The 16,878-nt window shown below is 42.4% G+C and overlaps 1 pseudogene; it reads left to right on the forward strand.

Annotated features, from left to right (window-relative positions):
* The first annotated feature begins 65 nt into the window (after positions 1 to 65).
* Positions 66 to 4,978, forward strand: LOC138988524 (transcription factor BTF3 pseudogene; annotated as a pseudogene).
* Positions 4,979 to 16,878: the final 11,900 nt, after the last annotated feature.

The raw sequence follows: 16,878 nt of genomic DNA on the forward strand, positions 1-16,878 counted from the left end.
AGAGAATTTTAAAGCTGGCCAATCTTAGACATTGTTTAGATCCACCCCCCTCATTTTGTACATGAAAAGGACTCTGACATTCAGAGTTTCAGGAAGTTAACTAAGTCACACAGCCAGTCAGATGTTAGACTAGGTCTTGCCACACACCCCAAATCTCTAGTACCACCTGTGTTATCTCACGTAAAGTGTTCTTAACCATTCTGGACCAATACAAATTAAGAAACAACTTTAGAAACCTTCCAAAGTAACAACAGGAAAAAAAAATCTTACAATTGAATGTCAGCGTTTCTAATTTATACGTTTTGGAACATATGTCATTTGATTTTATAAATATTCATTGAGCCCTATGGTAGGCAAAATTCTAGGAGGACCCCAATGAACCATTACCCTTGTGTTCTCTCCCCTTTGAGTGGGTGAAACTCATGGATATGATGAATTATGTTACATTACAGGGCAAAAGGAAGATGATCTAGGGTAGGCCTGGTCTAATCAGGTGAGCCCATTAAAAGCAGCCTGGTTCTCTGGCTGGTTGCAGAAAATGAAATCAAAGAGATGTGCTCCCTCTCTAGCTGCCATCTTGCGTCCCCACATGTGTGTGCCTAGCCTCAGCTGGTATGCCCAAGACCACCTGAGCGCCAAGCCTAGTCCCCCACACACCCCCATTTCCACTCCAACAAGATGAAAGAAACTATCACGAACCAAGAGAAACTCAACAAACTGCAGGCACAAGTGCGCATTGGTGGGAAAGGAACTGCTTGCAGAAAGAAGGTGGCTCGTAGAACAGCCACAGTAGATGACAAAAAACTTAAGTTCTCTTTTAAAGAAGTTGGGGAAAACAATATCTCTGGTATCGAAGAGGTGAATATGTTCACAAATCAAGGAACAGTGATCCACTTTAACAACCCTAAAGTTCAGGCATCTCTGGAAGCGAACACCTTCACCATTACAGGCCATGCTGAGTCAAAGCAACTGGCAGAAATTCTCCCTAGCATCTTAAACCAACTTGGCACAGACAGTCTGGTCAGTTTAAGGAGACTGGCTGAAGCTCTGCCCAAACAATCTGTGGATGGAAAAGCACCACTTGCCACTGGAGAGGATGATGATGATGAAGTTCAAATCTTGTGGAGAATTTTGATGAGGCCTCCAAGAATGAAACAAACTGAATTAACTTCTGAAGAAAATAAATCTTGAAGAAGTTACTGGAAGCTGCTATTTCATATTACGACTGCTTTTTAAATTTTTGTTTATGGATCTGATAAAATCTAGATCTCTTAATATTTTTAATCCTAAGTGCCTGGACACTGCAGCTCTTTTCCGTTTTGCTTATATACAATTCATTCTCTGCAGCTAATTAACCTGAAGAAGCCTAAGAATAAAGTTTGAAACAAAGATAAATAAAATTCTTTGCCTAGTGAAAAAAGAAAAGAGAGAGAAAGAGAAAGATGTGCTCCTACCAGCCTGGAAAGAATCAGACATCAGTGTTGTGAACTGCCAATGAGGCAAGGAACTGGGCAGCCTCTGGGAGCTGAGAGTAGTACCTGGCCAACAGCCCGCAGGAAAATGACATCAGTCCTACAGCTCCAAGGACATGAATCCTGTTAACAATCAGTGAGTCTAGAAGAGGCCCATGAAACCCAGGTGAGAATCACAGCCCTGGGTTATTTATATCTTGGGTTCAGCTCAGTGAGAGTTTGATCCGAGAATTCAGCCACACCATGGCTGGACATCTGATCCACAGACACTATGAGATATTAAATGTGTGTTGTTTCAAGCTGCTAAGTCTGGTGTAATTTTTTACACAGCAATAGAAAACTAATAGAAGTCCTTACAACACTGAAGCTCAATGGAAGGTGGTAGGAGTATAAAAGTGAATCAGGCACAGTCCTTGTCTCAGAGACACTCACTGTCTGGGGCAGCAGAGAGAGGCAAATTAACAAAGCACTGTGATGTAGGATTGTGAGAGCTGGAGCTGAGACATGTGGAAAACGGTGCAGCAGCCCGATGGGGAAAGTGGCAGGAAGACGTCACAGAAAATTAGACTTAAATTAGGTGAAAAGGAAGAGTGTGGACGGGCATGGCATATTTAGAAAATGGCAAGTGGCTTTGTGTGGCTGGCATGAAGGGGGGAGAAGGGAAGGACATGAGACTGATGAGATAGATAGGGGTCCACCCTGTGCAGGACCTCCGGTAAGGTGGTGTTTTCCCTGCAGCAGTGCCCTCCCTTACTCCCCGCCCTAGCCCAAAGTCAGCCCTTCTGGCTCCTGAGTCCTCAGAGGTATCTGGCCTCTCTACTCCAGCCCTTCTCAGTCCTCCTAGTCCTCAAGCATGCTAAGCTCAGAAGTCCCCTGAGGAGCCCTGCAGGACACTGACATCTTCATTACAACCAGGGCTGAGGGGGCCATAGACGAGATCGCCCTCTCGTGTGGCTGGGCACCCTGTGTTCCTTCCTCCCTGCTCCAGGCAACTTGAAAGCTACATGGCCCGTGTCCTAGGGCTGTTGATCCAAGAGCTTCAGGCTCTGCTGAGCTAAGAGGGAGAGAATCCACTGGTTCCCTTCAGAAGTCGGGGCTGCCCAGAGACCCTGGAGCTTGTCCTCTTGGACCACTTCTTGCTTGAGGATAGCCAGGTGACCACAGGTGTGGAGGATCTGCAGGGGCTGCACCCAGACAACACATTTCTGACATTAGGGTTTCAAACAAGCAAACAAATCCACCATGTACTCGCAAGGTGTTAAAACTAAAGTGGTGGCTGAGGCACAAAGACACATGAGGTGCTACATTCCAAAGGAAATACGGGATCATGTAAGGGTTGCTGGAGACAGGAGAGAGGATATTTGGAGGATGTTTTAAAAGAAAAATATGCTCCCACTTCCCACCAAAGTAAAAAGTTGGGGTCACGTAGTGTCAAGAGCAAGGGACAAAAGTGCAGTTCATCAGAAAGCCTCATATGTGTCGCTGGGTAGGAAGAACACAGTGGTCTAGTTCCCATCTGGACAATTACGTGAAAGAAGAGCTTACAAGCATTTCTGGGTAGAGTAAAGGAGGACAGCTGCTGCCCCGAGTTTGTCCAAGGAAGAAGGGGTAGGTAGGTGTATGTTCAGGGATCAGATGTGTGCCAAATGTGAGAGACGGCTGGCTAGGGAAAGCCTTGGGCACAGGCAGGCCTCAGAAGAGGTGAAGTAGAGGGAGAAGACTGGTTCCTCGGGCTGAGGAAGCAGGTGGCTGCTCAAGTGGAGAGCGCATTTGCCTGAATCAGGGAAATAGCAGGTGAATGATACCAGCAAGGAGTGCAGCTTCCCACAATCCTGCTGAAGTCTCTGAAATGTCTGCACCACAGCCCCAGAAGAATCAGAACCTGGCAGAAGCAGGGAAAGAAAGACCTTCTCCTTCCTCAGCTGACTGACTGCACGTGGCTTCTCACTGGGGTAACGGTAAGACGTAATTTGAAACCAAGTTCCACATTATCAACATAGGAATGGATACACTAAAGGTGATTTAGAGTGGCCAAGGATTTTCTATTGCCTGTTGTTGTTCAGTCCCTAAGCCACGTCCGACTGACTCTGTGACCCCATGGACTGCAGCCCGTCAGGCTTCCCTCCTTCACTGTCTCCAGGAGTTTGCTCAGATTCACGGTAACTGAGTTGGTGACGCCATCCAACCACCTCATCCTCTGCCATCCCCTTCTCCTCCTGCCTTCAATCTTTCCTAGCATCAGGGTCTTTTCCAATCAGTTGGCTCTTCACATCAGATGGCCAAAGTATTGGAATTTCAGTTTCACCATCAGTCCTGCCAATGAATATTCAGGGTTAATTTCCTTGATATACCACTTGCCTAAGATTTCTGTTGCCTAAGAATGCTCAAAATATTCCTAACACTACCGAGTTTTTATTTTACCCTAAACAGAGGGAGACACTCCCAATGAATACATTTTATAGGGATAGAGGGAAACATAAATAAACATGCTTTCTAACTGTATTCCATATTCAGAGCATTGATTGCATGTACCTAATGTTTTTTACCTATAGATCTTCAATGAATTTAATTACGCTAATTTGAGAGAGGAATGCAGTCCTGTGTCTAAGATTCCTGGAGACCTTCAGTAATCCCTCTGGTCTCAACAGTTGGAAAATCAAAAGGCAGCTCTCTGGAAACATGTCATCTAATTATCCCACCATTGCTAAGCATCAGACAATGTTATGTCACTTATTATAGTCATTTTTGTATCATATTTGTAGCAGCAATTACTTTTCCTTTCTAAAATTATGTTTAGGGATCAATTTGTTGACTGATTTTGACACAAGAAGCTCATAATATTCTCCCACTCCCAGAGGAAACAGTGAAAAACCTTCTCTTTTTTTCCTAAGCTAATGCTTAAAAATGAAGTGGAATGAACACTGAGTTTGGGGCTGCGCATTGCTGCTTTTGGTTACAGTGCTGCTTTCTTCCAGATGTCTCATCAGAACATGGTAAAGACTTACTGGAACACGTAACTCTTTGGCCAATTTATTGAAGGAAGCAGGGGTTCACTCAGACTAGGGTTGTTGGTTTGTTTATAATAATGTCATGACTCCTGGAACCCTGACAATAGGAATGAGAGTAGGGCCAGGCCTCGGGAATTACTCTTAAAGAACCACTGCTGCTGCTGCTAAGTCACTTCAGTCGTGTCCGACTCTGTGCGACCCCACAGACGGCAGCCCACCAGGCTCCCCCGTCCCTGGGATTCTCCAGGCAAGAACACTGGAGTGGGTTGCCATTTCCTCCTCCAATGCATGAAAGTGAAAAGTGAAAGTGAAGTTGCTCAGTCGTGTCCGACTCTTAGCGACCCCATGGACTGCAGCCTACCAGGCTCCGTCCATGGGTTTTTCCAGGCAAGAGTACTGGAGTGGGGTGCCATCGCCTTTTCCCTAAAGAACCACAGAAGAGACCACAGAAGAGATGTAATGTACCACAAGATAAATATAATTAACAGTGCTGGATGTTACATGTGAAAGGTGTTAAGAGAGTAAACCCTAAGAGTTCTCAGCACAAGAAGAACATTTCTATTTCTATAATCTTTGTATCTATATGAAATGATAGATATTCACTAAACTTATTGTGGTAATCACTTCATGATGTATATAAATCAAAATGATTCTGTATGTCAACTATATCTCAATAAACACTGGAAAAATAAAGCACTGGATTAACACAAGTCTTTAAAATTATATTAAATATAAATGATTAAAAAAAAAAAAAGGATAGCAGAAACTGAGGCAGCACCCTGCTCACAGTGCCTCAGCTTCTTTCTTTCCTTGTTCTCATCTTGCTCACTGGCTCCCCTCCTTAGGTACAGTATCTGCTTTCTCATAACTATAGCTTATTCATGCCCATCATTCCAACTGACCCTTCTGTTCAGCAATGCAGTGATCCCAGTCTCTCAGCTTCTCTATTCTGCAAGTTCCTCCAAAGGAGGAACTTTATCAGCTTGTATTTTGCAACCAGCCACCCAAGTCATATGTTGGCTGATCAAGCCTATAGAACGAACCACCCTTGGATCAGGTACCCATCCCTAGCCCAATCAGCTATGGGGACCAAGATCATGTGATGCAAATTATAGTCACTGCCCACTCAGCAGAGACTGAGAGCATGGCTGGGGATCAGCAGCTCTGGTATAGAACCAAAGAGTATGTGATTCTACCATATTCAGGAGAAGTCAAGAGGAACAGTTTGGTAAGTTCATTTATCTCTTTGTGGGAGTGACAAGGACTTGAACCATGGCAATGCAAGTTAGACAGAAAGAGATATCAGGAGATATTTAGCAGTCAGACTGACAAAACTTCATGACTGATTGGAGGGGATAGTGGAAGCGTGAGTAGAGAGAAAGTATAAAGTCTGGTATGGCTCCCAGTCTTCTTGCTATGGCTGTTAAATCCTGGTACTTCCCATTCCCTGAGAGAGAGAGTATAAGGGGAAGGGCAGGTTAGTTTTTGGTGGTACTTGGTGGGTGGGAAGGATGGGACTTGGGGAATTTGCCATGCTTGTGGGAAATCCAAATAAAGATTAAAGTTGGAAGTTCAAATCAGGGGTCTGGGCTTGTACAGATTTGAGAGGCCCCAGAAAATGGTTGAATATGGTTGGGACTACATCTACCTGGCATATGAGGAGAAAAGTAGACTAGCACCAAGTCCTGAAGGGAATACCAATCTTGATTCAATGGGTAGAGGAAGGACCACTGAAGAAAAATAAGAATGAGAGGTGATAGAACTATGAGTGGGAAAGTTCATCCAATTTGTATTATTCAATCTCTTTCATGATTTGATAGTAGTAGAGACTATTCTAATCACTGGGGGCAGAGTTTAGAAACAAGATAGCCTAGATTTCTACTCAGGGGTTTGCATTCTAGAGGGAGAGACAAAATAATATCAAACAAGAACAAAATAACCCCTATCTTGAGGTCAGAGGAGCAGTTTTTCCGAGTAACCGACAGTATCAAATGTCATTTGAGCAAGGATGGGAATAAAAAGAAGACACTGGGTTTGAACATTAGGAAATCAATGCTATAGTAGTTGAAACAATGGCCTCCAAGTACCTAGTAACTAATCCCTGGAACCTGTGAATGGTACCGAATATGGAAAAGGGACATTGCAGATGTAATTAAGGATCTTGAAATGAGGAAATAATTGTGAATTATCCACGTGGGTTCTAAACATAACCCCAAGTGTCCTTATAAAAGGCACAAAGAAAGGGATTTGACTGCAGAGAGGAAGTAGGAAATGTGCCAATGGAAACAAGAGGTTGGAGTGATGCAAGAAAGGAGCCCTGAGCCAAAGAATGCAAGTGGCCTCCAGAAGCTAGAAAAGGCGAAGAAACATTCTCCCCTAGAGACTTCAGAAAGGGCAAGTCCTGCCAGCCTCTTGACTTTAGCCCAGTTAAACTGATTTCAGACTTCTGGCCTGGAGAACTGTCACAGAATAACCTTGTGTTGTTTTGAGCCAATAAGTTTCTGGTAATTTGTTACAGCAGCAATAGGAAACCAATACAAAAAGGGTAACTTGACCTTATGGAGAAAAATTTTGGTGGGGAGAGGGAGGAAGACACAGACAATGAAAACTGCATGTGGATGACGAGTGGGAGGTTCAGAAGATCCGGCAGAGTATCTAACTTCCAGGAAGTTTTCAAACATACCTCAATTAATCCTCTAAGAAGCAGCATCAGAGAAGAGCTGAAGACCTGATTAACTAGTGAGCTCAAATCCTCAAAATGGTAAGCAGTGTTGGGGAAGCACTATAACCTGCAACCTATCTTAGAAGAGCTAAGCAGCTGGAGAGCAGAAGTCAGGGGCTCCCAGTGCAACTCTGACTCTGGAGAGTAGACCACAGCACCACATTCTCATCTGCAGACGTGCAGCAGACCCAAGGCTCCTGCTCATCACAGAGACCAGAATACTTTGAAACTGTGACCCGAAACCCTGCACCTGGCACAGATCTTATACTTCTCCATTCACACAGGAAGCTATACCAACCATTGAGCCAACAGAGAATGTCCTCATCTGGCCAGTCTTTAATGTAGGCACTGATGCTTTACACTTAGCCTCCCCTCTCAGGTTCAAAAAGGATGACTACCCACAGTACTTCTGAATTCTAAAGCCTAGAAGAGCATATAGTTTCAGGAAAGGGGGGAATATTAAAGTCATACAAAAGATGGAGAACGACTCATACAAGCAGTGACAGCCAATAGATTTAGACACAAGACGAATCCAGCCATAGGTATCCCTTCTTCACACCAAAATGTTATATTTGAACTGTTGCTGGTGGAAAGCTTTCTACCCTCAGAAACAGGGTACACAGCATAATATCAATTTAGAATTTTAACGACTCAGAAACAAGAAGTAGAAAAGACACAAGTTAAAGGCAAGTTCTGCCTAAGGTCTCATTGTGCTACTCAGCATGTACCAATGTGACCCAACTCCCCTGAGAAACACTGATGGCCTTAGAGCAGCACTGCATTGTACAGACCCCAGCAATGATCCCACATCCTCCTGACAAGGTCAACCCACGCTCTGCCCACAAAGGCAGGAGAAACAAATCGTAAAAAAACACTTTCCTCAAAACTGGGTTAAAACATCCAATTGCATCATGAGATTAGGTTAAATATCAGTTGGGAAACTCCCTTTTTCGGGACAACCTATAGTCGGATCAGGTAAGGAAGATGGTCTTGTACATTCTTTGTTATGAATTTAATGTCAAGAAGAGAAAATGAGCATCTATTTATAATCTGGATAATAAAGAGGCATTAGAAATTGGGAAGATCCAGAAGAGCTAGGTCACTGCCAGAAGAGCTAAAGTTCAGGAATTATTAATAACTCCACCTGTCCCTTACTTTTACTCAAAGTAAAGCCAGCATTACTCTTTTAACATAGGAGAAGATTAAGACATTCGGAAACCACAGTTTGGGGGATTTATTCCCATTGTGATTGTTGACTTCTAGTATCAGCCTTCTGTTCTGCATGATAGCTCTCATCTTGCAAACTAGCAAGACTCTTGAATTTGGCAAGGATCCTGCTCTGTGAAGCATTTTCAAGTTAGAGTTTTTAACAATGTCACATTTCTCTAATCCAGTAATAAAGAAAATGTTGAGAGGACAAAGGATGCCACTGAGTTCTCACCTAATAGCAGAAAACAATCTCCCAGCAGGCAGATGCCCGCCAATACATCTAGGGTGATCATGACCTTTGAGTTACAAAAGTTGTTTTTTTTTAAATTTCTTTACCTTAACAAATGACTTTGATAGGTAAAACTGAATTTAGAGATTATCCCTCCCCCCTTTTGCTCTATTCATTGAAGGTGGTATTTTCTATTTGTATATATTGTGACTACATGAAAAATACAGTATTTCACTTCTTGATATGTTTTATAGCCTGTGCACTAAGTGAGGTCAAAAGGATGCTTTCAAGAGAAATAAAGGATATCACAATCACTCTATGAAGGAGGAAACAGCAACCCTCTCCAGTATTCTTGCCTGGGAAATCCCATGGAGAGAGGAATCTGGCAGGCTACAGTCCATGGGCTGCAAATAGGACATGACTTAGCGACTAAACAACAACAATAATCACTCTAAGTAAATTTTCCAGGAGGAGGAAGGAAGAGTGGAATAGGTGATTACAAATATTTAGGAAGATGTTCTTGCCTTGAGAACCCCATGAACAGTATGAAAAGGCAAAATGATAGGATACTGAAAGAGAAACTCCCCAGGTCAGTAGGTGCCCAATATGCTACTGGAGATCAGTGGAGAAGAGAAGGGGACGACAGAGGATGAGATGGCTGGATGGCATCACTGACTCGATGGACGTGAGTCTCAGTGAACTCTGGGAGTTGGTGATGGACAGGGAGGCCTGGTGTGCTGCAATTCATGGGGTCGCAAAGAGTCGGACACGACTGAGCGACTGATCTGATCTGATCACCTTGCCAATGGTGCAGAGCCTACAGTTATGTGCAATTCCCTGCTTAGACTTTTTAGTTATGCTGAATATTGGAAAGAGCTAAATGATGGGGAGAAGAAAGAAAGGGGGAAATTTAAGCATTCCCTGTAAAGCCTCATTTAAATGGAGACAGCACTTCACCATAACGGGGCAGTTAAGAGTCTGATAATTCTGCTGGTATCCTGTTGTCAGGGGCTTCTCTGGGAGTTTAGCTGGTAAAGAACCTGCCTGCAATGCAGGAGACCCCAGTTCGATTCCTGGATTGGGAAGAGTCAAACCCTTTTTTTTTTTTTTTTAAAACCATGAATTTGGGATCCTTAAAAATATTCTGTATAATTTTGAAGTCGAGAATTGCTCCTCCTACTCACAAAACATGATCACTTTTCATTGATTTTTTTTTAATGCTTTGACTGGTTTTGCATAGGCAGAAAAGATAAATCTTCAACTCTTGGAAATAAATCTTTTTCCTCCCTGCCAAATCCATAATATGATCCCAGTCCATCAATGACAGCACCATCAGATAAGTAGATATGACTTGCTTGGTTCGAAGTGTACTGAGGTTTTCAGCAAGAATAAGACTGTAGTTAGAGATGCAGACTGAGACATGTTCAGAGCACATTACAAATTCTTTTCAATTCTATTCTGAAAGTATCTCCTGGAGCCCCAGTTTGACTGTGTGACTCATTCAGGGCTGACATCCTCTGGAATCGAGTGTCTCAGGGAGGGGAGAGGGGAGGCCTTTGGGACTTGGGCTTCAGGAGGTGACATTGCAATTCATGACCAGGTAGCTGCAGCCCCTTGGCTCTTTAGATTCCTGGGGTCTTCTCCACCCTCAAACTGAAGATGAGTTTACACCAGAATTGGTGCTCTGGGGAGGGAGAGGCAAATCTGAAGACGAGCAAACCACAGAATCACTCAGAGGTATCTGCAAATGTAGTGTGAGATTCTACAACAGCCCAGACTTTTTTTTTTTTTTTCTTGTTCCCTTTCATCATTTCTAAGTAAAATGTGGAACAAGTGACAGGAAATAAGCTACACTACCTAGAGTTATATCGCATTTTCTATGTTCCCCCAACTTTTATTTTTAACATATGTTTTCTTTTTCTTTTCCTTCTCAGAAATCCTGAGATATAAATAGGGCCACTATTATTATCTTTATCTTTGAGATGAGAACTGTGAGGCCCAGAAAGCGGAAGTGGCCTCCATCAGGTCATGCAGCCAGTCAAAGGAGGCCCAAGGAATGATACTCAGTTCTGCTTTCGTTTAATCCAGAATAGTCACCCTACCAGCTTTCAGCGTCCCTTTCCTCCTTTTCCCTTTGGTGATTTTCTTTTGAATGTGATCCCTCACCAACTGAGGAGTGAAGAGAGATCTGTGTTCAGAGCTGCAGAGAACTGTTGTTTAAATGTCCCCCAAGGGGCCTGTTTCCATTGCTTACCTGCAAAACCAAAGTTTGAATGTGTGACGGAAGTCCCTTAGAGGCATCAGTTAGGCTTCCTCCCACCCGAGACTGCGGTAATTAGCTCTGCTAACAACTGTGATTGAACATAGCTCGTTGCAGTTCATTGTTCACTGACAGGCACAGATAAGAGCCGAATGTCAGCAAGTGGTGTTCTAAGTGGTGCTCCCTGCTTGGTTAAACTCATGTAAGGCACTTATCGGAAACACTGTTCCCGACTTCAGCTAACAGCACGCAGTGTCATTGCAACACCTTCCAAAGCCTCCAAAGGAGACCCCCAGTGAGCATAACCAATACCAGGCAGTGGGAGAGACTTGGTCTATTTTGACCTTGCCCAGGAACCAGCTGCCCCTCCTTCTAATGGAAAACATAGGTTTGGCCCTGCACAAATATGAGAAAAAGCAAACTTCATGATCCTTAAGACTCCCACAGTCTCAGATCTCCCCTGTAAGAACACCGGTAAGTGAAAGTTACAAATGTGTGGTACATTCAGCCTATGTGTTTCAGAGGCTGTGCTCTCATTAGAAGCAAAACAGAACACTGTTTAGGAACACCTGCCTCGGAGAGGACAGAGCCAAGAGGCAGCGTGGGCGTTGGAGGGGAGGTGTTGCCCTGGCAGTAAATCCAAGCTGCTCACACCAAGGGAAGGGTTTCCAGGGAAGCTATCTGAGCAAGAGGTAAATAAATACTTAGTCATTCAATAGGCCATATATGACTGCTTCACCTCCAATGTGGGGAGGTCTGATTCCAATGAGCTCCCCAAATGAGGGGATAGCATTTCTTTTCCAGCCACCCTTTATTCACAATATATATTCCTTTGTTAAAAAATGTAAGAATCTATATGAAACGAGTCACCAGTCCAGGTTCGATGCACAATACTGGATGCTTGGGGCTGGTGCACTGGGACTACCCAGAGGGATTGTATGGGGAGGGAGGAGGGAGGAGGGTTCAGGATGGGGAACACATGTATACCTGTGGCGGATTCATTTCGTTATTTGGCAAAACCAATACAATATTGTAAAGTTAAAAAATAAAATAAAATAAAGTTCTGATTCTTTTTTTTTAAAAAAAAGAAAAGAAAAGAAATGTAAGAATCTCTGTAATCAAACCCTTGTTGACAAGGTGTTAAAGAGCTACAATTTGGCCGGTTGGTGTTATTTCAACAATATGAATTATGATTCTAAATTACATAAAAGGACCCAGCCTTTCTGTGGCCCAAGATACCCTGTTGTATAAATCCTGTGCCTTCTCACCTACTCCCCAGTGTCACAAAATTCTATGATTCTCCTTCTTAAACGGTTTCTCACATCCGTCTTTGTTTCAGTGCTCACTGCGCTGTCAGAGTTGAGGGCTTCATCGTTTCTTGTCTACACCCTACACTAGCCTAGCCTCCTAAATGGTCTCCCCTGCTCACTGCCCTCCCACCCCATCTCCCAGCCACCTCAGCACCACCTTCAATTATCCTTCCAAATCATAGCCATAATCAAACCACTCACAAACCAATCACAGTTCTATAAAAATGAAACTAGTAATAGAACTAGTATGGTGGTGAACGCTGTGCATCTAGCCCCCATCGACTGTACCCTTCTTGTATCCTAAACCACATCTTTTCCAGATAACTTGCCTTTGCATAAAAGTAGCATCACTCAACTATTTTTAAGACTATCTTCCCTCCTTACAAATATCACTTTTGACTCAGCTCAAATGCCATTTCCTCCAGGAAATTTTCTACTACTTTCTTCCAGTCCAAATTAATTAACCACTCTTCTCATTAAGTCTATATAGCACTATATATATATATATATATATATATATATATATATATATAAATACACAGACACGGACTTCCTACATGGTGCTAGTGGCAAAGAACCTGCCTGGCAATGCGGGAGATGCTCAGGAGATGCAGGTTTGACCCCTGGGTTGGAAAGATCTTCTGGAGGAGGGCATGGCAACCTACTCTGGTATTCTTGCCTGGAGAACCCCATGGACAGAGGAACGGCAGGCTACAGTCCATGGAGTTACAAGGAGTCAGACATGACTGAAGTGACCTAGCAGTAGCCATATACACACACACACACACACACACACACACTTTACTGAGATATAATTCTCACACAATTCGCCCATGTAAAGTATATGATTTAATGGTCTTTTAGAATAGTCACAGAGTCGTGCAACCATCACCACAATTTTAAAACATTTTAATCAACTCCAAAAGAAACCCTGTACCTACTAAGAGTTCCTCCCCACTCCTCCCCCACAAACCCCCAGCCTTAGGCAACCACTAGTCTATTTTCTGGCAACCCACTCCAGTACTCTTGCCTGGAGAATCCCATGGACGGAGGAGCCTGGTGGGCTACAGTCCATGGGGTCGCAAAGAGTCGGACATGACTGAGCGAATCCTTAGTAGTCTATTTTCTCTCTCTATAGACTTGCTTATTTAGGACAGTTTATGTAAATAGAATCATACAGTATGTGGTTATGACTGGATTCTTTTTTTTAAAAATCCATCCAGGTTGTAGCATGTATCAGTACTTCATTCCACTTTATTGTTGAATGATAGATAGCTTACTGTGTAGACATACCACATGTTATTTATCCATTTATCAACCGATGGACATTTGGGCTGTTTCAACTTTTCAGCAAGTAAGAATAAGGCCTCATACACACTTCGACTATCATTTAACATGTGTAGCTTAGTATTATAGGATTTTGGTTTGTTTGGCCTGTGTCTATTTTATCACTTGATTATAAGTTCCTTGCAGGCCAGGACCATTTTTACTCTGCAATCTCTGCTCAGTAAATATTCAATAAATGTTTGAAAAATGGATGAAAGGACAGAGATTATAGGTTCTTGTTGTGCTGATTATCATACAAGGTAATCAGAATAAAAACATTAGGGTGGACTAAACAATAATCCAAGAAAGGATCCAGTAAGTTTACCCAACAAACTATAGCTTTCAAGCCTTATCAGTTCTTAAGTAAACTTTCATGTTTGTGTTATTTCCTGGAATTCCATGCATGGATACTACAGTCAATTATTTCACGGAGGCAGTTCCTTTGCTAATAACAGTTGTGAACTGGTGGGTAGAACCCCGGAGATTTCTCCTAAATTGACTCCACAGTGTTATTGTTATTGTTGCTTAACTGAGATTATTATTCTGACCCAAAATCGTGGCTCTCAACCTTAGCTGAGCATCAGAATCCCCCTGGAGCTTTTTCAAGACACAGATCACCTGGGTCCTCTGCCCGACTGTGATTCTGTTCTTCAGGTAGGAGGCCAGGTGCTCACATGCTCTCAGAGCTATAAAGATGTTTCTGATACAAAGCTAGGTTCAAGAATTCCTATTTTGAAAGTCGCTCTGTGGTTAAAAAGAATTAATTTCATAGAGCATGTATAGCACTTTACTCCTGGAGTGTATTTCACTCATCCTGGGATCATGCCCATTAATACTACCTAACATTCATAAGGCACGTTTTATTTGGAAAGAGCTTTGATGTTATCTTTTACTAGCTAGGCTAGCATGCTGGGTGACCTTGTACAAATCACATAATCCCTGAGTGTCACAAATTTTCTCAACTGTAAACTGGAGGCAGTAATACTGACCCACCCTCAAGGGTATTGTGTAGACTAATGAAGACTATAAGGCACTCAGCAAACATAAAAATGTAACATGCATGCTTATTAGATAGATACGAAGTCCCAGTCACAGCCTTTTAAGATGAGACAAATACCAAAACAAACTCTTAAACAAGACTTTCTGCAACCTTCATTGTCAACCAGAAAAATCCTTTCCCAGCACTAAAGTACAGCAATTCCCTCTTTCCACCAATATTAATAAGCAGATATAATTTGCAGTCACAAAGAAAGAGCTAATAATGGTAGCAAATAAATATATAAAACAGTCCTGAAATAGAGTTTGCCAACCTTGTTGTTTATCATTCACAATGCAATTAGAGATTGTATCTATAAATACACTTTTCTGAAAAATATTCTTAGGAAATATTTGTACATGTTCACACAAGTCTTCAAGCTGATGCTACATACTCACTGTTGACGTTAAACTTGAAGTTGTTTTTGCTGATAGTTATCACGTGGCTATATTTAGCTTCTCCTCATTTCCACCATGTAACTGGAAGAATATATGGTCAAAATGAGACTTTGAGATCTATCTCAAGTTGTGGGTGGGCAAAAATGGGGAGGCAGAGGAAGAGCCTCCAATCTTGGAATCAGACAAGTCTCATAAGGATGATAACCCACAACTAAAGACTCAATGACACCATATTTTCAGCTTCTTGGAAAAGGGGGTCAGAGAACAGACATGGTTTTCCTTTTTTTTTTTTTTTTTCCATTTTACTTTAAAAGAGCCACAAACTTTTAAAGGGCCAGGTCCAATTACATATTCCAGTTCATTTACAACTGAATGGTTTCTGTGATTCTGAACTTGAATTTGTGTCCTCACGCCAGCCACAGCTGATCTGAACCAGGAATCCTACGCAAGCGTGACTTATCTGGGGCCCCTTGACATTTGACCATGCTCTTTCCTCTTTGTGCCTTCTGAGGGTTTTGGTTTTATTCACAGGGGAAATTGTCTATATTGATTAAGCTTACCACTTGCTAACAACTAAACTTACTGAGTACTTTTATCTGCGGATAATATTGTAGTGCTTACTGTGGAGGTTACCAAGAGTTCCTTGAGAGGCTTACAGGGTTGCTGCAACTCAATGACCTTGGATTCTTGAGTCAGGACTAGACCAACATCCTCCCCACAGAGACTCCTAAGGTTTGGTCAGCTGACATACTGGTTTCCTGGGGACTCCTGGACTTGCCTTCACCAGCAGACATCAGGTTGAAATGTCATTCAGCTTCTCACACATTTTCTTACCTGTGATACCCCATTAGACTTCACCAGAATTCAGAAGCTCTTGTGAAAAGAGCCTCTGTACAGGAAGCCTGTTGGTTGGGGAAATTATCTATTATGCAGTTATTGTTTTTTAAATAAGGTTAATTCCAGCAGGTGTCTACCCCAATAAGCTTTGAGAGTCTCAGCATTTTTGCTGAACATCTTAAGGGAAGAAAGAGCCAGGTAGGCTTCATTTCAATAGTTAGGAGAAATTAATGCTAATACATACCTTCAATGGGATTCACTTGGTACTCTGAACACTTCCATCAACATGGAAAAATCCCCAGACATACACACTGTGGATTTTTCCTCTGTAAAGAGATGCAAATGGTTACAATAAGCTGTCTGATTTCCTCTGAGTCTTTCAAAGTCCTGTTTCCTCCATATGTCAAGGTAACCATCCCTGCTTTGTGGATCTAGAAGTCAAGATGCTGTGAATTAGTTTCATTGTGTTCCTCAGTGAAACACAGGCCACCACAATCCAGCCCATTGCTTTCCTTGAAATCAGAGGGGAAAGTCATGCATTTTAAGGTAGGAGAAATCAGGTACAATTTTCTGGTCTAGTGCCTGTTTTCCTTATCTTTCACAGGGGATCCTTCGATCTTAAGATCTGAGATGAAATGTAGTCATTCTTACCTGTTAGTTTTACTTTCTTTCAACTTCTTAAAGACACACACATACACCAAACATGAAGAAACACTCAACTATTTACTCATGAATCTATGACTTGGTCATAAAATATACTCTGGGCAAAGCCAAACAAGGCACTAGAGGGTTGAGAAACAGGAGAATGTTGTGTACTGCACCTAGAATTTTAAAATATCCCGTTTTAGTGGTTCCTATTCGTTTTCAGGCAGACAGTTAAAGTTGGCCTGTCATTTGTGGCAGATATTTGACCTAAAGGAAGACTTCCCTGACTGATCACGGGTAGGCATTTTCAAAGAAAACTCTGCCACAAAACCAAATTGATTAAAAAAAAAAATCACCCTACTTAACGTATGCTGAAATTTTTCACTTTAAATTTTTATGTCACCTAAACATCCACCCACCTCCTTA

Source organism: Bos mutus, chromosome 7 (assembly GCF_027580195.1).
Source record: "Bos mutus isolate GX-2022 chromosome 7, NWIPB_WYAK_1.1, whole genome shotgun sequence".
Taxonomy (NCBI): Eukaryota; Metazoa; Chordata; class Mammalia; order Artiodactyla; family Bovidae; genus Bos; species Bos mutus.